This window comes from Amphiura filiformis, unplaced genomic scaffold (assembly GCF_039555335.1).
Source record: "Amphiura filiformis unplaced genomic scaffold, Afil_fr2py scaffold_207, whole genome shotgun sequence".
NCBI lineage: Eukaryota > Metazoa > Echinodermata > Ophiuroidea > Amphilepidida > Amphiuridae > Amphiura > Amphiura filiformis.
In genome coordinates, this window is record NW_027305671.1 from 15,196 (window position 1) to 33,566 (window position 18,371).

An 18,371-nucleotide genomic window follows, 5' to 3' on the forward strand; every position below is an offset into this window, starting at 1 on the left:
CGTATTTTAAAGTGGACATTATTTGAGAAGCAGAGGTACGAGCGCTCTTAAAACGGGAGCGAGGAATGCTCCGACGAATCCTCCGTGTTGCGTAAGAATGGTCTTCTTCTTCTTGCGCGCGACCTTTTATTAGTTAGAGCGCGCAGGCGTTTTTGTGCGACGAGAGTTTCTTCTTTTGTTTCGGATTGAGTCGGACGTGTCCCTTGAGGAGATTCAACGCGCATTCGCACAAGGAATCGATGAGACCGTTGTCGGCGTGCTGTATGACGGCTTTCCTCTGACGAGAAACTCTCGTCGCACAAAAAACGCCTGCGCGCTCTAACTAATAAAAAGGTCGCGCGCAAGAAGAAGAAGACCATTCTTACGCAACACGGAGGATTCGTCGGAGCATTCCTCGCTCCCGTTTTAAGAGCGCTCGTACCTCTGCTTCTCAAATAATGTCCACTTTAAAATACGCCAAGAAAATGATTCTGATCGATCCGCGGGAACTGGAGAGGGTCAATGACCGCGTCCAAAAAAACGACGATGAAAAAATAGGGGATACGGAAAAGGATATGAAGCGCACATTGGACCGCACCGATCTCTCTACGCACGATATGATGCGACTCTACCACCAGACGTTGCAAAGGTTCCTTAAAAAAGATAAACGTCGTTCGAAAGAACCTTTGAACATTACGGTCAAACGGATGAAGAACGAAGAAAAAGAAGAAGAAGGGGAGATTAAAGAAGAAGCTGTAAAGAGCGTCGACGAAGCGATGGAAAGGGAACTTTTGGAAACTGTCCCGGCCTCCTTCAAGACCAAAGCCAAATCTCTCATGAACAATCTCAAACGAAATCGGTCCAAAGGCTATCTGGATTGGACCCCTTCGGGAGAAATCATCGCGTCGGGAAGTAAAGTCGAGGGCTCCAACTTGGTCGATCTCATCCACGACTCTCTGAGAAATCGTAAAGGATACGAAGATCCCGTAGGGTGGAAATCGTTCAACGAAGCTATAGCGCTCAACAACGTCCCCGAATCTTTAATCGCCAATACCAAACGACGCGATCTTTTGAGGGAACGGAAATCGATCGTCGAACATGTCGAAGAAAGCACCCCGAAACGGAAGCTAAGAAAATCTAAGAAGCGTCGTCAGACTTTCCCTCACGAGGAATTGTGGGAACTTTATTAATCGATATTTATTTAAAGTAGTAGTAAGATTAGCGATAATCCGTAGAGTAGAATTTAAATGTGTTTTTCAGCGATTCGCAATGGATGCCTACTTGAAACGAATATACTACGACCCGTCGAGTTCCGGCAGTTTGGGGGGCATCGATAGATTGTACAGAAAGGTTAAAGAAGATGGCGTCGGATTAACTCGTAAGGACGTCGAGAAATGGCTCCTCGCTCAAGACGCGTACACTTTACACAAGCCGGCGAGAAGACGGTTTCCCCGAAATAGTTACTTTTCGGACGGTATCGATCAGACGTGGCAGATGGATCTGGTGGAGCTTCCCGGACTGACTAAATTTAATCGCGGTTATAAATTCATTTTGACATGCATCGACGTGTTTTCCAAATACGCCTGGGTAGAACCTCTGAAAGACAAGAAAGGACGGACCGTGGCCGCGGCGCTGAAAAGAATTTTCGATCGCGGAAGACAACCCACCCAAATTCAGAGCGATAAAGGGAAGGAATTCCTGAACACCCACGTGCGCGCATTGTTCGAAGAAAAGAAAATACATTTTTTCACCACTCAGAATCCAGATACCAAAGCTTCCATCGTGGAAAGGTTTAATCGGACTTTGAAAAGTCGAATCTTTAGACACTTGACGAAAACGAACGGATCCGAATATCAACGCGTCTTGCAAGATGTGGTGCGCGGGTATAACGACGCCTATCACAGAACTATCCGAAGAGCCCCAGCCAGCGTCAACAAGGACAACGAAAGCGCCGTGTGGAAGACCATGTACGGACACTTGCTTCGAAGAAGACGTAAAAAGGAGAAATTGTTCAATCCCGACGATATCGTACGTATTTCCACGGAGAAACTTCCATTCAGAAAAGGATATCTACCTCAATGGTCGGAAGAGTTATTCGTCGTATCCGAGAGAATCGATAGAAGAATACCCGTTTACGTATTGAAAGACTTTAACGAAGAAGAAATCGAGGGTACATTTTACGGTTGGGAGATTCAAAAAGTAATCAAAGCCAAAGGCGATTTATTCAAGGTGGAGAAAGTTCTGAGAAAGAGAAAACGGAACGGAACGACCGAATACTTCGTCAAATGGTTAGGTTGGCCGGGTAAATTTAACAGTTGGGTCGTGGATCTTCAGGATATCGAATAATACATTTCAATACGAGAACATGGCGGTCGACGAGTTTTACGTCACGTTGCCGAGTAACAGCAGTTACGACTATTACCCCGCCAACACTCTCAGCGATTTTACCACCAAACTATTCAAACCCATCGATCTATCCGGCGAATGGGAAGTAGCTTTGACGGAAATCAGCTTTCCCCTTTCCTACTACAACATCACGGAACCTTTCAACGAAATCTTCTACAGCGGGGATGGGTCGGAATTAAACTCCGACACGATACGGGTGCCGCCGGGTTATTACAACGATCTGGAAGAGTTGTCCTTAGCAGTGCACGAACTTTTAAATTCGCTCGGAAAATCCAACATTAAACTGGTTTTGGACAAGAACACTCAAAAAGTCAGCGTCAAACTCAAAAACAACGCCTTCATACAATTTCACCCGGAACTCGCGGCCATGCTAGGATTCGTGGAGAAGGGTCACGGTTTACTGTCATTTCGTCTCCTACGTACTCACGAGGCCAATCTACCGATCGATTTAAACGCCGGTATGTACTCCCTCTACCTGTACACGGACATCATCGAAGACCAGATCATTGGCGACGCGTTCGCGCCTCTTCTACGCATCGTTCACATGGATAAAAAAGGTTCCGGAGACGTCGTCACGCGAACCTACCAATCCCCGCATTTTGTAAAAGTTCGAATGAAACATTTCGATACTATTACCGTACGCGTCAGACGAGATACAGGTGAGAAGATCCGGTTTCAACGCGGGAAGATCGTCGCCAAACTTTGTTTCAGACCCGTCAAGACCAAATACTTTAAAAGGTGACATGGTGGGTAGACAGTACGGTGGTTACGTTCGGGGAGGGAGCGAAATGCCGGTGTTTAGGGGCTCCAGGATGCAAAGAGGATACGGATTAGGAAGCATCCTTTCCGGTATGTTCCGTACAGCCATCCCTTTCCTGAAGAGCGGGGCCAAAGCGTTGGGAAAAGAAGCCCTACGTACTAGCGTGAACATCGGTCAAGACGTATTGAGAGGACAGAATTTTAAAAAAGCGGCTCGTCGTCGAGGTCTAGAAACGGTGAAGAACATCGCCAGGAAGAAGCCATCGAGACAAAAAGGTACAAAACGCAAGCGGAACGGAAAATCGACCATTTCCTCGCGAGGCGGGATCGCGAAAAGATCTAAAAGAACTCCGGATATCTTTGACCGTTAATCAACATGTCAGTCGCTAATCATCACTCTTGCCCTTGTTCCAAGTCCGAAACGGACCTCTTCAGCGTGCCACCCACGCAGACGGATATCTTGAGTAGTCAGTTTGTGGAATTTAAACCCCTCAATGCCGTGACTAGCGATGGGCCCCTGAATTTACGGTACCCGGATCCCCGGACAACTACTTGGATCTCTTCCAGACTCAACTGTACTTGCGAGTGAAAATCGTCAATCCCGATGGAACCAACCTACCCGCCAATGCCCTGTGCGGACCCGCCAACCTTTTCTCCACTCTTTGTTCAATCAAGTGGACGTCTACTTGAACGATAGGATGGTGAGCGTCGCTTCCAACACGTACCCTTACCGCGCCATGATCGAGACGCTGTTGACGTACGGTTCGGACGCGATGAAATCTCAACTGACCAGCTCGCTCTTCTACAAGGACACCTCTGGCCGGATGGACGTCGCAAATCCAACCGCCGCCGATAATCAAGCCAACTTGGGTTTGAAGAAACGATACCAATTTACTCAACAAAGTCGAGTGGTGGACATGGTCGGAATGCTGCACGCCGACATCTTCTGTCAGGAAAAATTTCTGCTCAACGGCGTGGAACTCAAACTCAAACTACACCGAAGCAAGAACGCATTCTGTCTCCTGCGCGCCAATGACGACGACTTGGATGCCCAGCCCGAATACAAGGTTCAGATTATGGACGCCACCTTGCTGGTTCGATCCGCCAAACTTAATCCTACCCTGACGATGCAGCACGCCAAAGAGTTGGAGCGAGGAGTCACCGCCAAGTATCCTATACGGAGGGTAGATGTCAAAAGTTTCTCCATACCTCAGGGGAACTTGTCTTTCGTCAGAGAGAGCCTTTTACGGGACAATTGCCGAGAAGTATCGTCTTCGGTATGGTCGATAACACCGCCTACAACGGAACGTACCCCAGAACCCGTACCACTTTAAACATTTCGACCTCAATTACGCGGCATTGCACTGCAACGGCGAGACGATCCCTTGAAACCTCTCAGACTTCGTTTCGACACTCCCAACGCCATGGATCACATCATGGCGTACCAGACCTGTTTCAGGGTACTAACATCCTGCACAAGGATCACGGAGTACCTATCGATCGTGAAGAGTTTGCCGACGGATACAGTTTGTTCGCCTTCGACCTTTCGCCCGACGCTTCCGACGGAGCTCACTTGAACCCTATACAGACCGGTTCGATTCGTCTAGAGCTACAGTTTCAGAACCCGCTGCCCAACACCGTCAATCTCATCGTGTACGCCGAGTGGGATTCCATGGTGGAAATTAACAAATCGAGACACGTCATCGCTGACTTTGAACGTTAAGGATGGATACGGTAGAGCTGCTTCGCAACGTCGAATCGGACGACGTCGTTCGTCGAACTTTCGGAGGGGTCCTACCCAGGGATAAACTACCCGACCGTATCGAAACATTTCCCGTCTCCTTCATCGTCAATACGGACAGTAGCCGAGAAGAGGGTAGCCATTGGGTGGCGTTTTACCTCCAAAACGAAGATTACGGGCACTTTTTCGACTCTTACGGTAATTCTCCCCCATCGTTAGCCGAAGAATTTGAGGATTTTCTACAAAACAATGTCAAAAATTATTCTTACAACGATAAAAGATTGCAGGGAGATTTCAGTACCGTATGCGGACAATTCTGCCTCTTTTACCTCTATCATCGATGTCGCGGTTACGATATGCGCGAAATTACCCGCATGTTCCATAAAGACGCGGACATCAACGACGTTCTGGTCAACGAGTTTGTGAATTTACAGTACGACGATAATCAACACGTACTCGACGGGAATTATATAGTAAATCAGATTGTGCGACCTTTTAAAAAGTAGAATTTAGTTTATAATGCATGCGTGTAAACATTGTAGTTAGTTAATAAACAACAAAGAAGACAAAACCGTGTTGATTTTAGAATTTTTATTAAAGAATCGTTTCTAATTCATTATTAACTCCTTCTTTATCCTCCATTGCCCGTCTGGCATCGTCAATCTGCGGCGAGGCTTCTTTCAAAGCCGTCCACTGATCCAGGGTCAGATTTATCCTTTTCGTCGAAATCCGGCCGTCCATTCTTGGGTAACGGGGTCTCTGGAGTAATCTCGGATGTTCACGTACACTTTACCTTTAAAAGATTGCACGACGACGAAACGATCGCTGTCCGAAATGGGAACCCTCAATATCTCGTCGGATAATACAGCTGGTCTCATCGGGCGTTGTTCCAGGGGGTGAGGTTTCTTATACGGCGATGCTTTTTCCCGTTTACGCCACGCTTTAATATCTTTTCCTAAGGCACTCTCCTCTTTCCATTCCGAAGTCATTTTAGTCAGTTGATAGTCGTTACTCTGATCTCCGTAATCATGCGTGGCTTGCGATCCGATCCTCTTGAAATCTCAGGAAAAGTGATGTTAACGAGACTCGGTCGCTCTTATTTATACACTCCGTTCACGTATTTGAAACATCGCGTCTCGTTAATATTTTTAAAACGCGAAAAGAACATTTTAGAAACATTCACACCCCTCATTAAATATGCATCGACACGCCCCTCATTAAATATGCATCGTCACGCTCCCTCATGAATATGAAAATTACTTTGATCATGACGTCATGCGACGTTTTGTAATTTTTAGCACATATACACATCGTTATGAAATAAAATTAAAACGAAATGAAAAAATTTATATTAATTGATTCGAATGAAATGAAGTAATTCAAACGAAATTAATTAAACTGAAATAAATTACATTGAAATAAAATGAATTAAAATGAAATAAAATGAAAGCGACTCTTTCATCATATTGATCAACATCATGACGTCACGTTTCTCCACGCCTACCTCGTGAATATTCATGCTAATTAGCATCTCATGAATAATCATATATGCTAATTAGCCACGCCCAGCTCGTAAATATTCATATATGCTAATTAGCCACGCCCAACTCATGAATATTCAAATTAGCCACGCCCATCTCATGAATATGCAAATCGATCTTTGGCGACCTTTGACACGGAAGTGACGTCATCGTGACCTTTGACCCATGACCTTTGACCTCGGTTGACCTTTGACCTCGGTTGACCTTTGACCAGGAAGTGACGTCATCGTGACCTTTGACCCATGACCTTTGACCTCGCTTGACCTTTGACCCGGAAGTGACGTCATCGTGACCTTTGACCTCAACTCGAAAAAAGTCTACCTTAACTACTCACGAAGAACGAATATTCGCCGAAGAACCGGTATGAAAACAGATTGCAAAAAATAACTGCTAGTGCTACCAGTTCAGATCGTCACACCAAGTTGAGATGAACTTATCACAATGAGAAAATGAAGGAATAGAATAAAGTACATGTACGGGATTTTTTAATTATTTCTTAACTTTACAACCGGTCATGTATGATAGGCGAACTCGTAGATACATACGGGGCGGGGTGAACTCACTCAGTCGCCGAGTGTTCCGTATCCGCGACTGTACGTACTGTACTTGCAGACAAAATGACCGATTTGATATTCACATTCTGATATTTCCAACTTATTGCTACTTCATCAGCAAAATTTATTCCTGTAGATGTTCCAAATATAAGGGAACGATTGATCAAATCTGCTGAAACACGGCGCAACTTGAACTTGTGCTACCGGAGAGACGAAGCGAGTCGCTGTGTTTGCCCACCTTGATCGGCGCGGCTGCCTGTAATTTCTTCAGCATAAAAGCAGCAATTTACGCATCGTGTTCGGTAATCCATAAAACATGAATGTTTCACTTTTTCAGTACACTGATGGTAGTATCATTAAAAGAATCGTGACACAAGTGACAATATTTTAATTTTATTCAGAATTCCATCAAATAACGGTCTACTAAGCCTAAATTGTATTTATTTTTATAATAAAGTATCTGTTTCTTTCAATCGTGATTAAAGAATGTACCGGGAGAATGTATTACTGCAATGCGCTATAATATGAAAACCTTTATGGGCTGGATTTGATGAAATCGGCGGTTTTTTTAATTAATTTTTTGATATTTTTAAATGAATCAAGAATAGCGAATGTCACAAACAAGTTATTTAATTTGTTATTCGATCATGTTTATTCAGTCCATGACATGAACGGTATACGGTAGCAGCAATCATTTGCGCATGGAATTGATCCCAGCGCGAAATTCAAACTCAATTACCCAGTTATACCCAGCCAGTTATGACTGATTTTGTCAAAAATTTACGGAACATTTTCGTGTTGACAATAATTCTATTATTTCTAATATATATAGAAGGAATCAGCAACTTGAAGATTCTTCTCATTTCAAGCTTTATTGTGAAAATCAGACTTGCCGGGCAGCTTGCAAAGTACAGGAAGCAAGTCTTGTTTACATGTTTCCGAGTAGGATCACGTGACTGCGAACCCTGAGCTTACGTCACGAGCATTCTCAAGGTCAAAGACGATTGATTTGGGTGCTTTTTGGGCGCCTTAAAAAAGACCAACAATTCATTCATTTTTTTAATTTTTCAGCTTTATTGGCCATCAAAAAAATCGGAAAAAATTATTTTTAATATCCTGATATCATAAGCTTTCCATTGATATATAACTTTATTTTCAATGAGGTTCACCTTTAAGGGACAACTGCATTATGTTTGCCTGACAAGATGTAGAAGGTTGTATTTGAGGTACACATGCTTGGTTCAGGATGGTATTTAGAATATCAAAGGAAAGTTAATGTCATACCGGTATAACATAATATGCCTACTGCAAGTGCAGTAGCATACCATAATTCTCCACTGACGTATACAGAACATATCATTCACAAACTTCCATACTTCTCGGACTTTGAACAAGTAATATAAGTGATTAAACACTGGGTGATCTATAGTCAATAATTGTGCTCATTCATGATGTGGGCGTAACAATGATTAGTCCAATTTGTAAACCTGATCTTATGAGTAATAATTTTAGAGTAGTAATTTTAGTACTTTTTAATGGGTATTTAAAGTTTTAGTGGTGGTGCAAACACAGAACAGGATAGCGAGAATATCGCTCGCGGTCCCCGGGTAACAATGGTATACCACAATATAAGTTGCCGAAGCCATGGTTCAGCTTTGATGTGGTAACCGCTCTAGTTTTTATGGGCTGAAATCAACAGGGTCAACAGTGATCTAGATCGATATGGGTCTGGAGTGATCTGAGGTAACATAGTGTGGACGAGTAATTAAAACCGACTCCAACTACTAACTAAATTAAACAAATTGAACAACCCACAATCAGAACGAGAGTGCAATAATATTATTTCATCCCGTAACAGAGAAATGTATTTACCATGAGTGCACGAGTCGAGACTATTCATAAAACTTCAGCTCAGTAATGCATTCTTAAAATAAATGATGCACTATTGGTTTTTTTGTCAAGCGCCTCGGAATAACATATGTGACCGTACAGCACGAATGAGCCGTAAATGTCCTCAATTGTATTCTGAGTTACAGTGTAAAATGGGCATGAAGGTCATATTCATAGGTATTTCAATTTGGTGCTACGTGTATCTCATTAAATGAGGTACACGTAGCACCAAATTGAGGTACCTATGAATACGACCTTCATGCCCATTTTACACTGTAACTCAGAATACAATTGAGGACATTTACGGCTCATTCGTGCTGTACGGTCACATATAATAGATGTCGGCGCTATATAAATGTCATTATTAATGTATTTGTTGTCGTGTTCTTACACTTTCAATACACATTTTGTGTCACTCGGTACCAGGGGCGTAGCCAGCTTTTTTAGTCAGGGGCAAAATTAAATTTCGGGAGCACAGACGAAAAAAATACAGTTGCATCATACGTACAATACATAGAGACTGTATGTCTTCGAGCTTTAAAAAAGGTTTTATTGGGAATATGTGCGCGAGCGCGCAGAAATTTTGTATTTACACTATTTTCGGCCATTTTAAGGATGGAAATGTCCTTATCTTTACAATGTGCGAGCGTAGCGCGCAAACATTTTGTATTTTACACTATTTTGGCCCATGATGGGGCTGATTTTGGGCAGAAAAGGGGCTCCTTGCCCCCTTTTCTTTTCGTTTGCCCTCCTAATTTTCTCTGTCATTTTTTGTCAGGGGGGCCCTTTTTTATTTGCCCTCTGCCCCCCCCCCCCCCTGGCTAAGCTACTGCTCAGTATATGCTACGACAGGCTCAATCACATTATCTTGCTTGGTTCTCTTGTATACCTGCCGTCGTTTTATCTTTTCAGTTTCTGTTTCCGTATCCGTATCCGTTTTGGTAAGTCATTGTTATTCTGAAGTGGTAGCCTCCCAGGTGTGACCAATCTTTTATTCTAGCCTTTTGTTAGTTACAAATAATTTGAAGCAAGTGAATTTCAGTTTTCGTTTTGGTAAGTTAGGTTAATTTCTGACATGAGACCTTGAGATGAGAGGGTTGGTGCTAATCTAGACAAAAGAAGAGTCTAAATTTTACGGTCCTAAATTCGTGGTAAATTGTACGGCTTCAATTGACTTGCGTTTGGTGTATATGCACTTACGCCTAGGCGTGAGTGGCTCGTAAAAATAGTCTTGCATTAAAATATATACTAACCATGTTGCCAAGTTATAAGCAAAAGTCTTTCATATTGGCGATGAAACGAGCGTCTAAAATAGCCAAATATCTCCCAATGGAGCATTGGAGCAAAGATAATTTATTCTATTCATTCGTAACAATGGCAAGCTAATCTGATAATTGGTTGGGCCTATATGTCAGACTCGGGTTTATTTGTGCAGAGCTTGGATCAAACTGATAAATTTCGCAAGGGAGGGAGACTGAACAAGTGAGAGTGGGAGGGGGAGGAAGAAAGAGAGGAAAGGGAGAGACGGAAAGACTAGAAAGAGAAGAACTCGAGAGGAGAGAGAAGGGACCGGGGAGGTAGTGTGGAGACTGATCATTCTGAGGGGGGAGGAGGAAGCAAAATAGTAAGATAGACATTGATACGAGGGAAGGGCGACACTGCGGCCCTGCACAGGTGCATTGGGGTGCGACAGGCTCATAAGCGGACCTTTTGTGATTTAAGGGCTTATTTTCAACGGCCGGATTAGCATTTTGTCATATTAATGTGAATCAATTTAACAATGTCAAAGACAAGAGGGCGCTAGACCATTAAAAACACCGGTGTTAACACCGGTGTTCCATAATCGTGTCTCTCCAGCCTTTATTGACACATACATCCACATTTATTGAAATAAGCTGATTGATACTTCAAAGTTAACAATGAAGTCAGATTACAGTAAACTTACTTAATCCCTTTCGTTTTCGTATCTGAACAATAGACTTACGGAAACTGAAAAGATAAAACGACCCCTGGTATATAAATGTCCCATTCCACAGCTCCATAGGTCTCAATGACAATAATTATTAAGACAACTTTTCTTCTCTTTCTTTGCCTGTGTTTTTACAGGAATCTGTCAGACAACTCTATTACGAAGGTGGAACAAGGAACATTTGATGGCCTGAAAAATTTGGCATTTTTGTAAGTATTCTGAAATGTTTCTCTCTTGCCGAGAAGTGTAATAATGCTATACTGAAGCCAAAGAAAAAAATACTAGTTTTAACCATACAAAAGAATTGATTTTGTAATTTCTCGTTTTTGTTTGTCTTCCCGAATAAGGAACAAGAATGAAATAATAGAAACAGTGACATTTTAAAAACTTGAATGTGCTATCGTATGTTTAAGTTAGCATCGCATACATTTTAAAGTTTTACCTTGGCAGAATTATAAAATGCATGCGTGAATAGTGCTTGACGTTTAAGGAGTGTTCGACTTATATTAAAAGAATAGCATGCAACATGAGTGAACAATAATAGGTTAAACAATATCAAAGTACATATTTGATTTGAGATTTTGCTTATATTATCTTACTGAAATCAAATTTCTGTATTTCTATACCTATCATAAAGTCGACGGATATTAATATTTACAGAGAACATGCATGGTGAATATTTATAATAGAACGCTGACATAGAAACAAACTAGAACATCTGTATTTGGTGTAGTTTAATAATACTTCAGAGAGTTATTATTTCTATTCTTTTTTAATTTATTAAAGTATCTCAAACATCACATCAGCTTGAATAATGACTCGTCAAAGCAAACATTGTTAATTTCAAGACAATAATTGATCGTGGGTGAAACATTCCAAATGTAATAGTTCATCGACCGGCAAAAGAAAAGGAATATTCATAATGTTCATGAAACTTATTTTTTGAATAGAAATAAATGAACCGAAAGCATTGCGCTAAACGTGCGATACCCTTGACAAATTGTAACGTTTATTCAAAAGTATACACGGTACAAAAACAATTAACGTAATCTTAAAGATATTAATGTTTTACAGCTCAAACTGTAATATCTTTGATATGTTTCGTGTCTTTTGGGAACGGTTCGCATATTTGATTGTCGTTTCATGTATTTTTATTAAAGGTATAAAAAATTGTCACAGATTCGTAAGATACATTGTATCTATTATCTAGCGGGTCTAAGGAATGAAACAACGAGTTTCTCCCATTACACAGCACTGAAAGGCAATTAAAAACCAAATACAGCAGGTGATAATATTATTGATCTATATCACCCTCCTTTCTGAAGCTTTGTGCTTTCATAGGTAATATGAAAGATATGTCTACCATATCCAAAATCTCAAAGATCTCGATTTCAGAACTTTATGTTGAAGACCTTAAAGCCGAATTTATACTAATTTACATCGCTGAGCGATAGCGATTGGTTTCTAGCTAATGAGATAGCTTGCTTTTTGTTGCATTTGGTAAAGCGCGCTACCTTATTGGTCAAATACCAATCGCTAGTCGCGCATCGATGGAGTATAAGTTCACCTTTAAACATGCAATTAAAGGTAACGTCGCGATGCATATGCCGACAGCATTTTGGCCAAATCGGAGAACATGCCACGCAAAACAAATCACCTGTTAAATGCCCGTGGGTTAATTCCATATATGGGAATATAGACACGGTATTTCTTGACCTTTTGGTATCTTTTTTGAATGTTTCTTTTCCTGTTTTCCAATTCAAGGCTAAATTATAGTGGCCGTTATAGCGTTCAGTCTAATCAATTCGTTTGTAACATATCTCCCGTACTCATGTTTGCTAGCCTATTAAAGGGGCATGGAGTGAAATGTAAAACTAGACCACATTTAAAGTCAACAATCGTGATAACCAAAGTGAAATAAAATCTAATTAGAGTCGCATGTCTTCCAATTTCACTTCATCGTAACACGTATATGAAACTATGCGAGGAATGCACTGTGTCTACAAAAAGTGCTGAAAATTTACTATTGAGGAAGTTTCAAAATGGACTTTTCACAAAAATACTGTGCACCATAACTACTTTCGCTTTTCCTAGTTTCTCACATATTTGGAAATATGCTTTATCTAGACGAACTGTCGACGAGGGAAATAACCATTTTCAGAACAAGCTATTTGTTTAAATGATAGGTATAGGTGATACTTTGTTGCAGCAGTTAGACGTACATAAAGTGTCTGGTTATCACTTTAGAGAGATCATTTCACCTTAATGCTGTCCCCATAGTCTAGGATTCTTAGCTTCAACCTTCTAACAACACAGTCTAAATTGTAACAATGCATTGTCTGCGTCAAAAGATTCCCACAACGTCCCAAAGTCATGTCTGGTGGAATGCTATTTACATCATTGATTACTTTTGTCGGTTTCGTATCATGGTCCCTGAGGTTAACATGTCTGGTCTTTTATGTCGAGTTTGGTTTTGTTGATATCGTGAGATAAACCTGCAAACATGCTAAAGATCAGTTTCAAGCTTGTTAGTCTCATTTTTGTAAAAATTATAAGAGTTTTGGTCGTCAAGCATTTTTATGTGGCGTTTAAAGCAAGTCTTCTTACTCAGATTTCCACCATTGTGTTCTTAACCGCAAGGCGCTTCTTTAGATAGAGCGGTCAGACTATTTTGCGTGAATTTAGCCGAATTTTTTAAAGCCATAATGTACGATCTTATAATATGAAATTGGTTAAATTTTTTTCATATTTGTAATGTTTACACATGTCCCAACTTGCACCTAAATGGAATCGGCCAAATTTGTTGTCTTTGTAGGTCAACAGAGCAAAGTTCGACATATTATCATAATTTATAAAATTATGATAATATGTCCTCCCATAGAACTGCATGTTAAATGGCCAAAATAACCAGTAGGGTTTCTTTCTCTTACCTTATTTCAACTTAAAATGGACAGCAACCCTTCCCGGCAGTTATTACTAATATTATTTCAACATTTTGAATAATGAATAACAAAATTAAACTTTGACGGAAATCGTACATTAAGGCTTTAAGTTTAATATCCTTAAGTGATGTCCTTTCTGTCTGATTGCCTCGTCTAAAGTCTTTAGTAATATCCAAGAAACACTTTGGTTAGATAGAGATGTACCCAGTTTTATTTGCTCTATTAACCTAATTTCCGAATGCTGCTTACTAAGCAAATGTACCTTCTCCACTATTCAAATACTATCAGATATAATATATAGCCTATATGTGATTACATTGAGACACGTGGATTGTGAAGGAAAGAAAAAATAATCTCCTTGCTATTTGTAACTTATAAATAGTACGTTTTAATTACAATCAGTAAATTGGATAACACTCCTGTTGAGGAGTTTCAGGTAGCTTACTATGTTTTCGTAGTTTGATTCAAATTTACAAGATTGTGAACGTAAGCCAAGCACCGAGAAATTTATGAAACGTTAATAATGTTATCTCTCTCTAGCTCTCTTTATGTATTTGTATTAATCTATTTATATTTCGAAACTTCATGGATTTAGAATATGCTTTGCAATTTGATATAAACATATACCAAAAAGTAATTACCCCCCCCCCCCCTTTATTATGAGATATTAACTCACAATCTATGCATCAAGAACTTTCTGTTGAAGACCTTAAAGCTGAATTTATACTAATTTACCTCGCTGAGCGATAGTGATTGGTATCTAGCTAATTTGTTTTTGTTGCATTGGGTAAAGAACGCTACCTCATTGGTCAAATACCAATCGCTAGTCGCACAGCGATGGAGTATAAGTTTTGTCTGGTTTCTTATGTCGCGTTTGGTTTTTTGATATCGTGAGATAAACTTGTAAACATGCTAAAGATCAGTTTCAAGCTTGTAAGTCTCATTTTTTGTAAAAATTATAAGAGTTTTGGTCGTCAAGCATTTTTATGTGGCGTAAGCAAGTCTTCTTACTCAGATTTCCACCATTGTGTTCTTAACCGCAAGGCGCTTCTTTAGATAGAGCGGTCAGACTATTTTGCTTGAATTTAGCCGAATCTTTTAAGTTTAATATCCTTAAGTGATATTCTTTCTGTCTGATTGCCTCGTCTAAAGTCTCTAATAATATCCAAGAAACACTATTTGGTTAGATAGAGATGTACCCAGTTTTATTTGCTCTATTAACCTAATTTCCGAATGCTGCTTACTAAGCGAATGTACCTTCTCCACTATTCAAATACTATCAGATATAATATATAGCCTATATGTGATTACATTGAGACACGTGGATTGTGAAGGAAAGAAAAAAATAATCTCCTTGCTATTTGTAACTTATAAATAGTACGTTTTAATTACAATCAGTAAATTGGATAACACTCCTGTTGAGGAGTTTCAGGTAGCTTACTATGTTTTCGTAGTTTGATTCAAATTTACAAGATTGTGAACGTAAGCCAAGCACCGAGAAATTTATGAAACTTCAATAATGTTATCTCTCTCTAGCTCTCTTTATGTATTTTTATTAATCTATTTATCTTTCAAAACTTCATGGATTTAGAATATGCTTTGCAATTTGATATAAACATATACCAAAAAGTAATTATTTTTTTTTATTATGAGATATTAACTCACAATCTATGCATCAAAATTTAAAACTGAAATAGCAAAAGGAAACCCAGTTTTGTTTTGCAAATGTTGATGCCTCATTTGTCTTAAGGGGTGGGGTATGAACGTTTGGACAGTATTTATTAATGGGACATTAGAGCACATCAGACATATCAAATTGCATTCTGAATACGAAGAATGAAATTTGCAATGTAATACACATTTTATGGCAAATGATTGAAAATTGATATTTTTGATATTTAACAGTACTAAAGTAAACTTTATAAATCTAAAACGCGGTTCAGCGGTAGTGTACCGGCTACGTCGGCATCCACTACTCAAAATATTAGCCAGCCCATTAATTATGACACAATATTGATAGGCAAAAGAGAATTAAAATGCTGTCTTTTATTCTCCTATTAACTATATCTATATAGGACAACGTTTCCATTATTGGGCTAATCTATACTGTTTAGTCCAAAAAGTAAATGGAACTCGTTATTTGTAAATTAATCCGTAATGTTATTATTTTTCAATCACTCGCAATTTCATATCTCATATCATATTATGGTGAGGCATATCTACCTTCACCTTTACAAACTGTGAATTCTAACGGAATTAAGACGTCTTCAAAGTAGCCTTATCTTGCTCATCCAAGGCCCATAATTCCATAATTCGTATTTCATCATCTTTTCAAAAGATACGCGCATACCCAATCCACGGAAAGAATGACATTATTTCGACTATTATATATTGCTATGAATCATGGGACATGGACACGTCGTTGGTGACAACCTTCAATTTCTCGATATAATACCAACATAAGTACACCATGACGTCCCAAAACCGATTAATTTACGGGATTTCTCTTTAATATGATAGCATGTGCATATCTCACAACTGGATTTATTTTCGCAATATACCCTAGGGGGTATAACAGTGCTATTCGCATGTCACTTTTGGATACAGTTACATCTGAACCGCAAATATCAAGATCAAGTAAGATACTACATTTTCATACACTCCTAGACAGTGAGAACCAATCAGAGCCTCTGTTAGTAAATTACTAGCCGTGCATAAGTATTGTATAATTGTATGGGCGCGCACTCCGCGTAGTACCCGCGGTTTTTTCGGACGCGTTCATTTTTAAATTGCGGGTGGATGCATTTATATTTGCTTGCCTTTTCCAACATTTTTAGTCACAATTTCGTTATAAAAATAGCAAAAATCACGAGATTTTTTTCTCACGTATGAAATAAATAAATTAATAAATGCGTATCAATTGTTGCTCGAGAAATTGCACAAATAAATGCACTTGTACTGAGAGGTTAATGCGTCTAATGCACTCCCCCCCATATGGATGGTGCAAATCTATAGGATCGGACTGAATCTGGATTCACTTGTCCCGCTTAGATATCTTCAATATGGCTTTCTTGATTCGTCCGTTGCTCAATCTAGATAACCAATGATAACGTCGATGCCTAGAATAATGCATCTTATTATGGTACATCCGGCCATGATTGTGCCCCATTAACACACACAAAGCAAAATAGATTGCGATTTTTGAACAAGATATCATCCTACCAGACACGAACTATTGTTGACCTTTCTAGGCAAGATTGTCTCCTTTACCCTTGTAGCTGAATATAGCTTGTTGCAGAGATCAGAACAAATGCATAGCAAGCTATTAACAAACAGCATGGACCATAACACAAAATACCCAGGATAACCTGAAGGTTTCAACATTTGCTGACAAGGCAACCAAGAGACGGCAAAAGTACAATGTGAAATAATAAGAATTCAAATTATGTTTAAATATCTTGTATAGCTTTAGACGTTTCTAAAAACCTCATGGATATGTACACTTAGTACTTCTTAGTACTAAGTGTACATAAGTGTAAAGTGTAAAGTGAGGGGGGTAAAGTGTACTTTACTTCTTATTTTTGTTTTTTCTTCCATTTAAAAAATTGCTTGAATTAATCTCCTCAGCTTTCATGTGCGATATATAGTATATATACGTGATTATATGTTAAGAAATTTTAATTTGTTTTACACTTATGTTCTGGATGTTCTTTACCCATTGGATTTTTTCTGCTTAGTTCTTTATAAATGTATGTAGGGGTGTGTGTATGTGGGAGGTGTTAGTGGGGTGCGTTTGTTAATACTTCCAAACGAGGACCTACATATGGATACACACCATACAACCGAGGACACACCTCCGGCTGAGGACGTCCTCGGTTTCTTACTATGATCAGGACAACATACATTATACACGAATGCATATAAGGTCTATTATAGGGGGTATTGGACAGGTCACGGTTGGATAGTAAGTTGTCTGGTTTGTGTGTGTGACGTCCACGGTGTGTTGATTTTACAAAACGGGTGTTTGAGTCCTCGGTTAAATAGTATTAAATCATATGAGAATGAGGTCCTAAATTATGCAACTTAGGCCGTTATGTTAAGAGGGTGTTTGTTTCAGGCCTTTTGGCCTTCTGAGCATCTCCTCATTCAAATGTGTATTTATTGTTTTTGTTGTATTTTTGTGTTTTTTAATGAAAATAAAGATTGATTAATCGATTGATCAACGTAGCAAAGGTGTGCGAATTCAACCGCTCAAAACACTAATATTTGATAAAAACATGCCGTGTGACTATATAATTATGCTTATCTGAAACCTAGGGCGATTGATAAATTAACCGAGAACACAATTTTTTTCAAAATACACTATGTGTCTGACACCCTCAGCTTTTGCCATCATTCTGACAGGCCCGTGGCCCGGGAGCCCCGGTGGGTTCAGTTTGTATTTAAAGGTAGGCCGTATTACCGTTCCAGGATTTGAAAATGACCCCTATTTCACGGGGAATCGAGGACATTTGCAGTAATTTTACCCCTATTTTGCGCGAAATCAAGGAATATTTGCCCCCAAATACCTCCCCAATTTTTATCATTTTG

The 18,371-nt window shown here is 39.7% G+C and overlaps 1 protein-coding gene across 1 annotated transcript in view; it reads left to right on the top strand.

The window, feature by feature from the left end:
• The first annotated feature begins 10,982 nt into the window (after positions 1-10,982).
• The window catches only part of LOC140145303 (uncharacterized), a 45,886-nt gene continuing 38,497 nt past the window's right edge, over positions 10,983-18,371 (top strand). The window contains exon 1 of the mRNA XM_072167062.1: positions 10,983-11,048. The gene's annotated coding sequence lies outside the window, so the exon portion shown is untranslated. The remainder of the gene's footprint in view (positions 11,049-18,371) is intronic.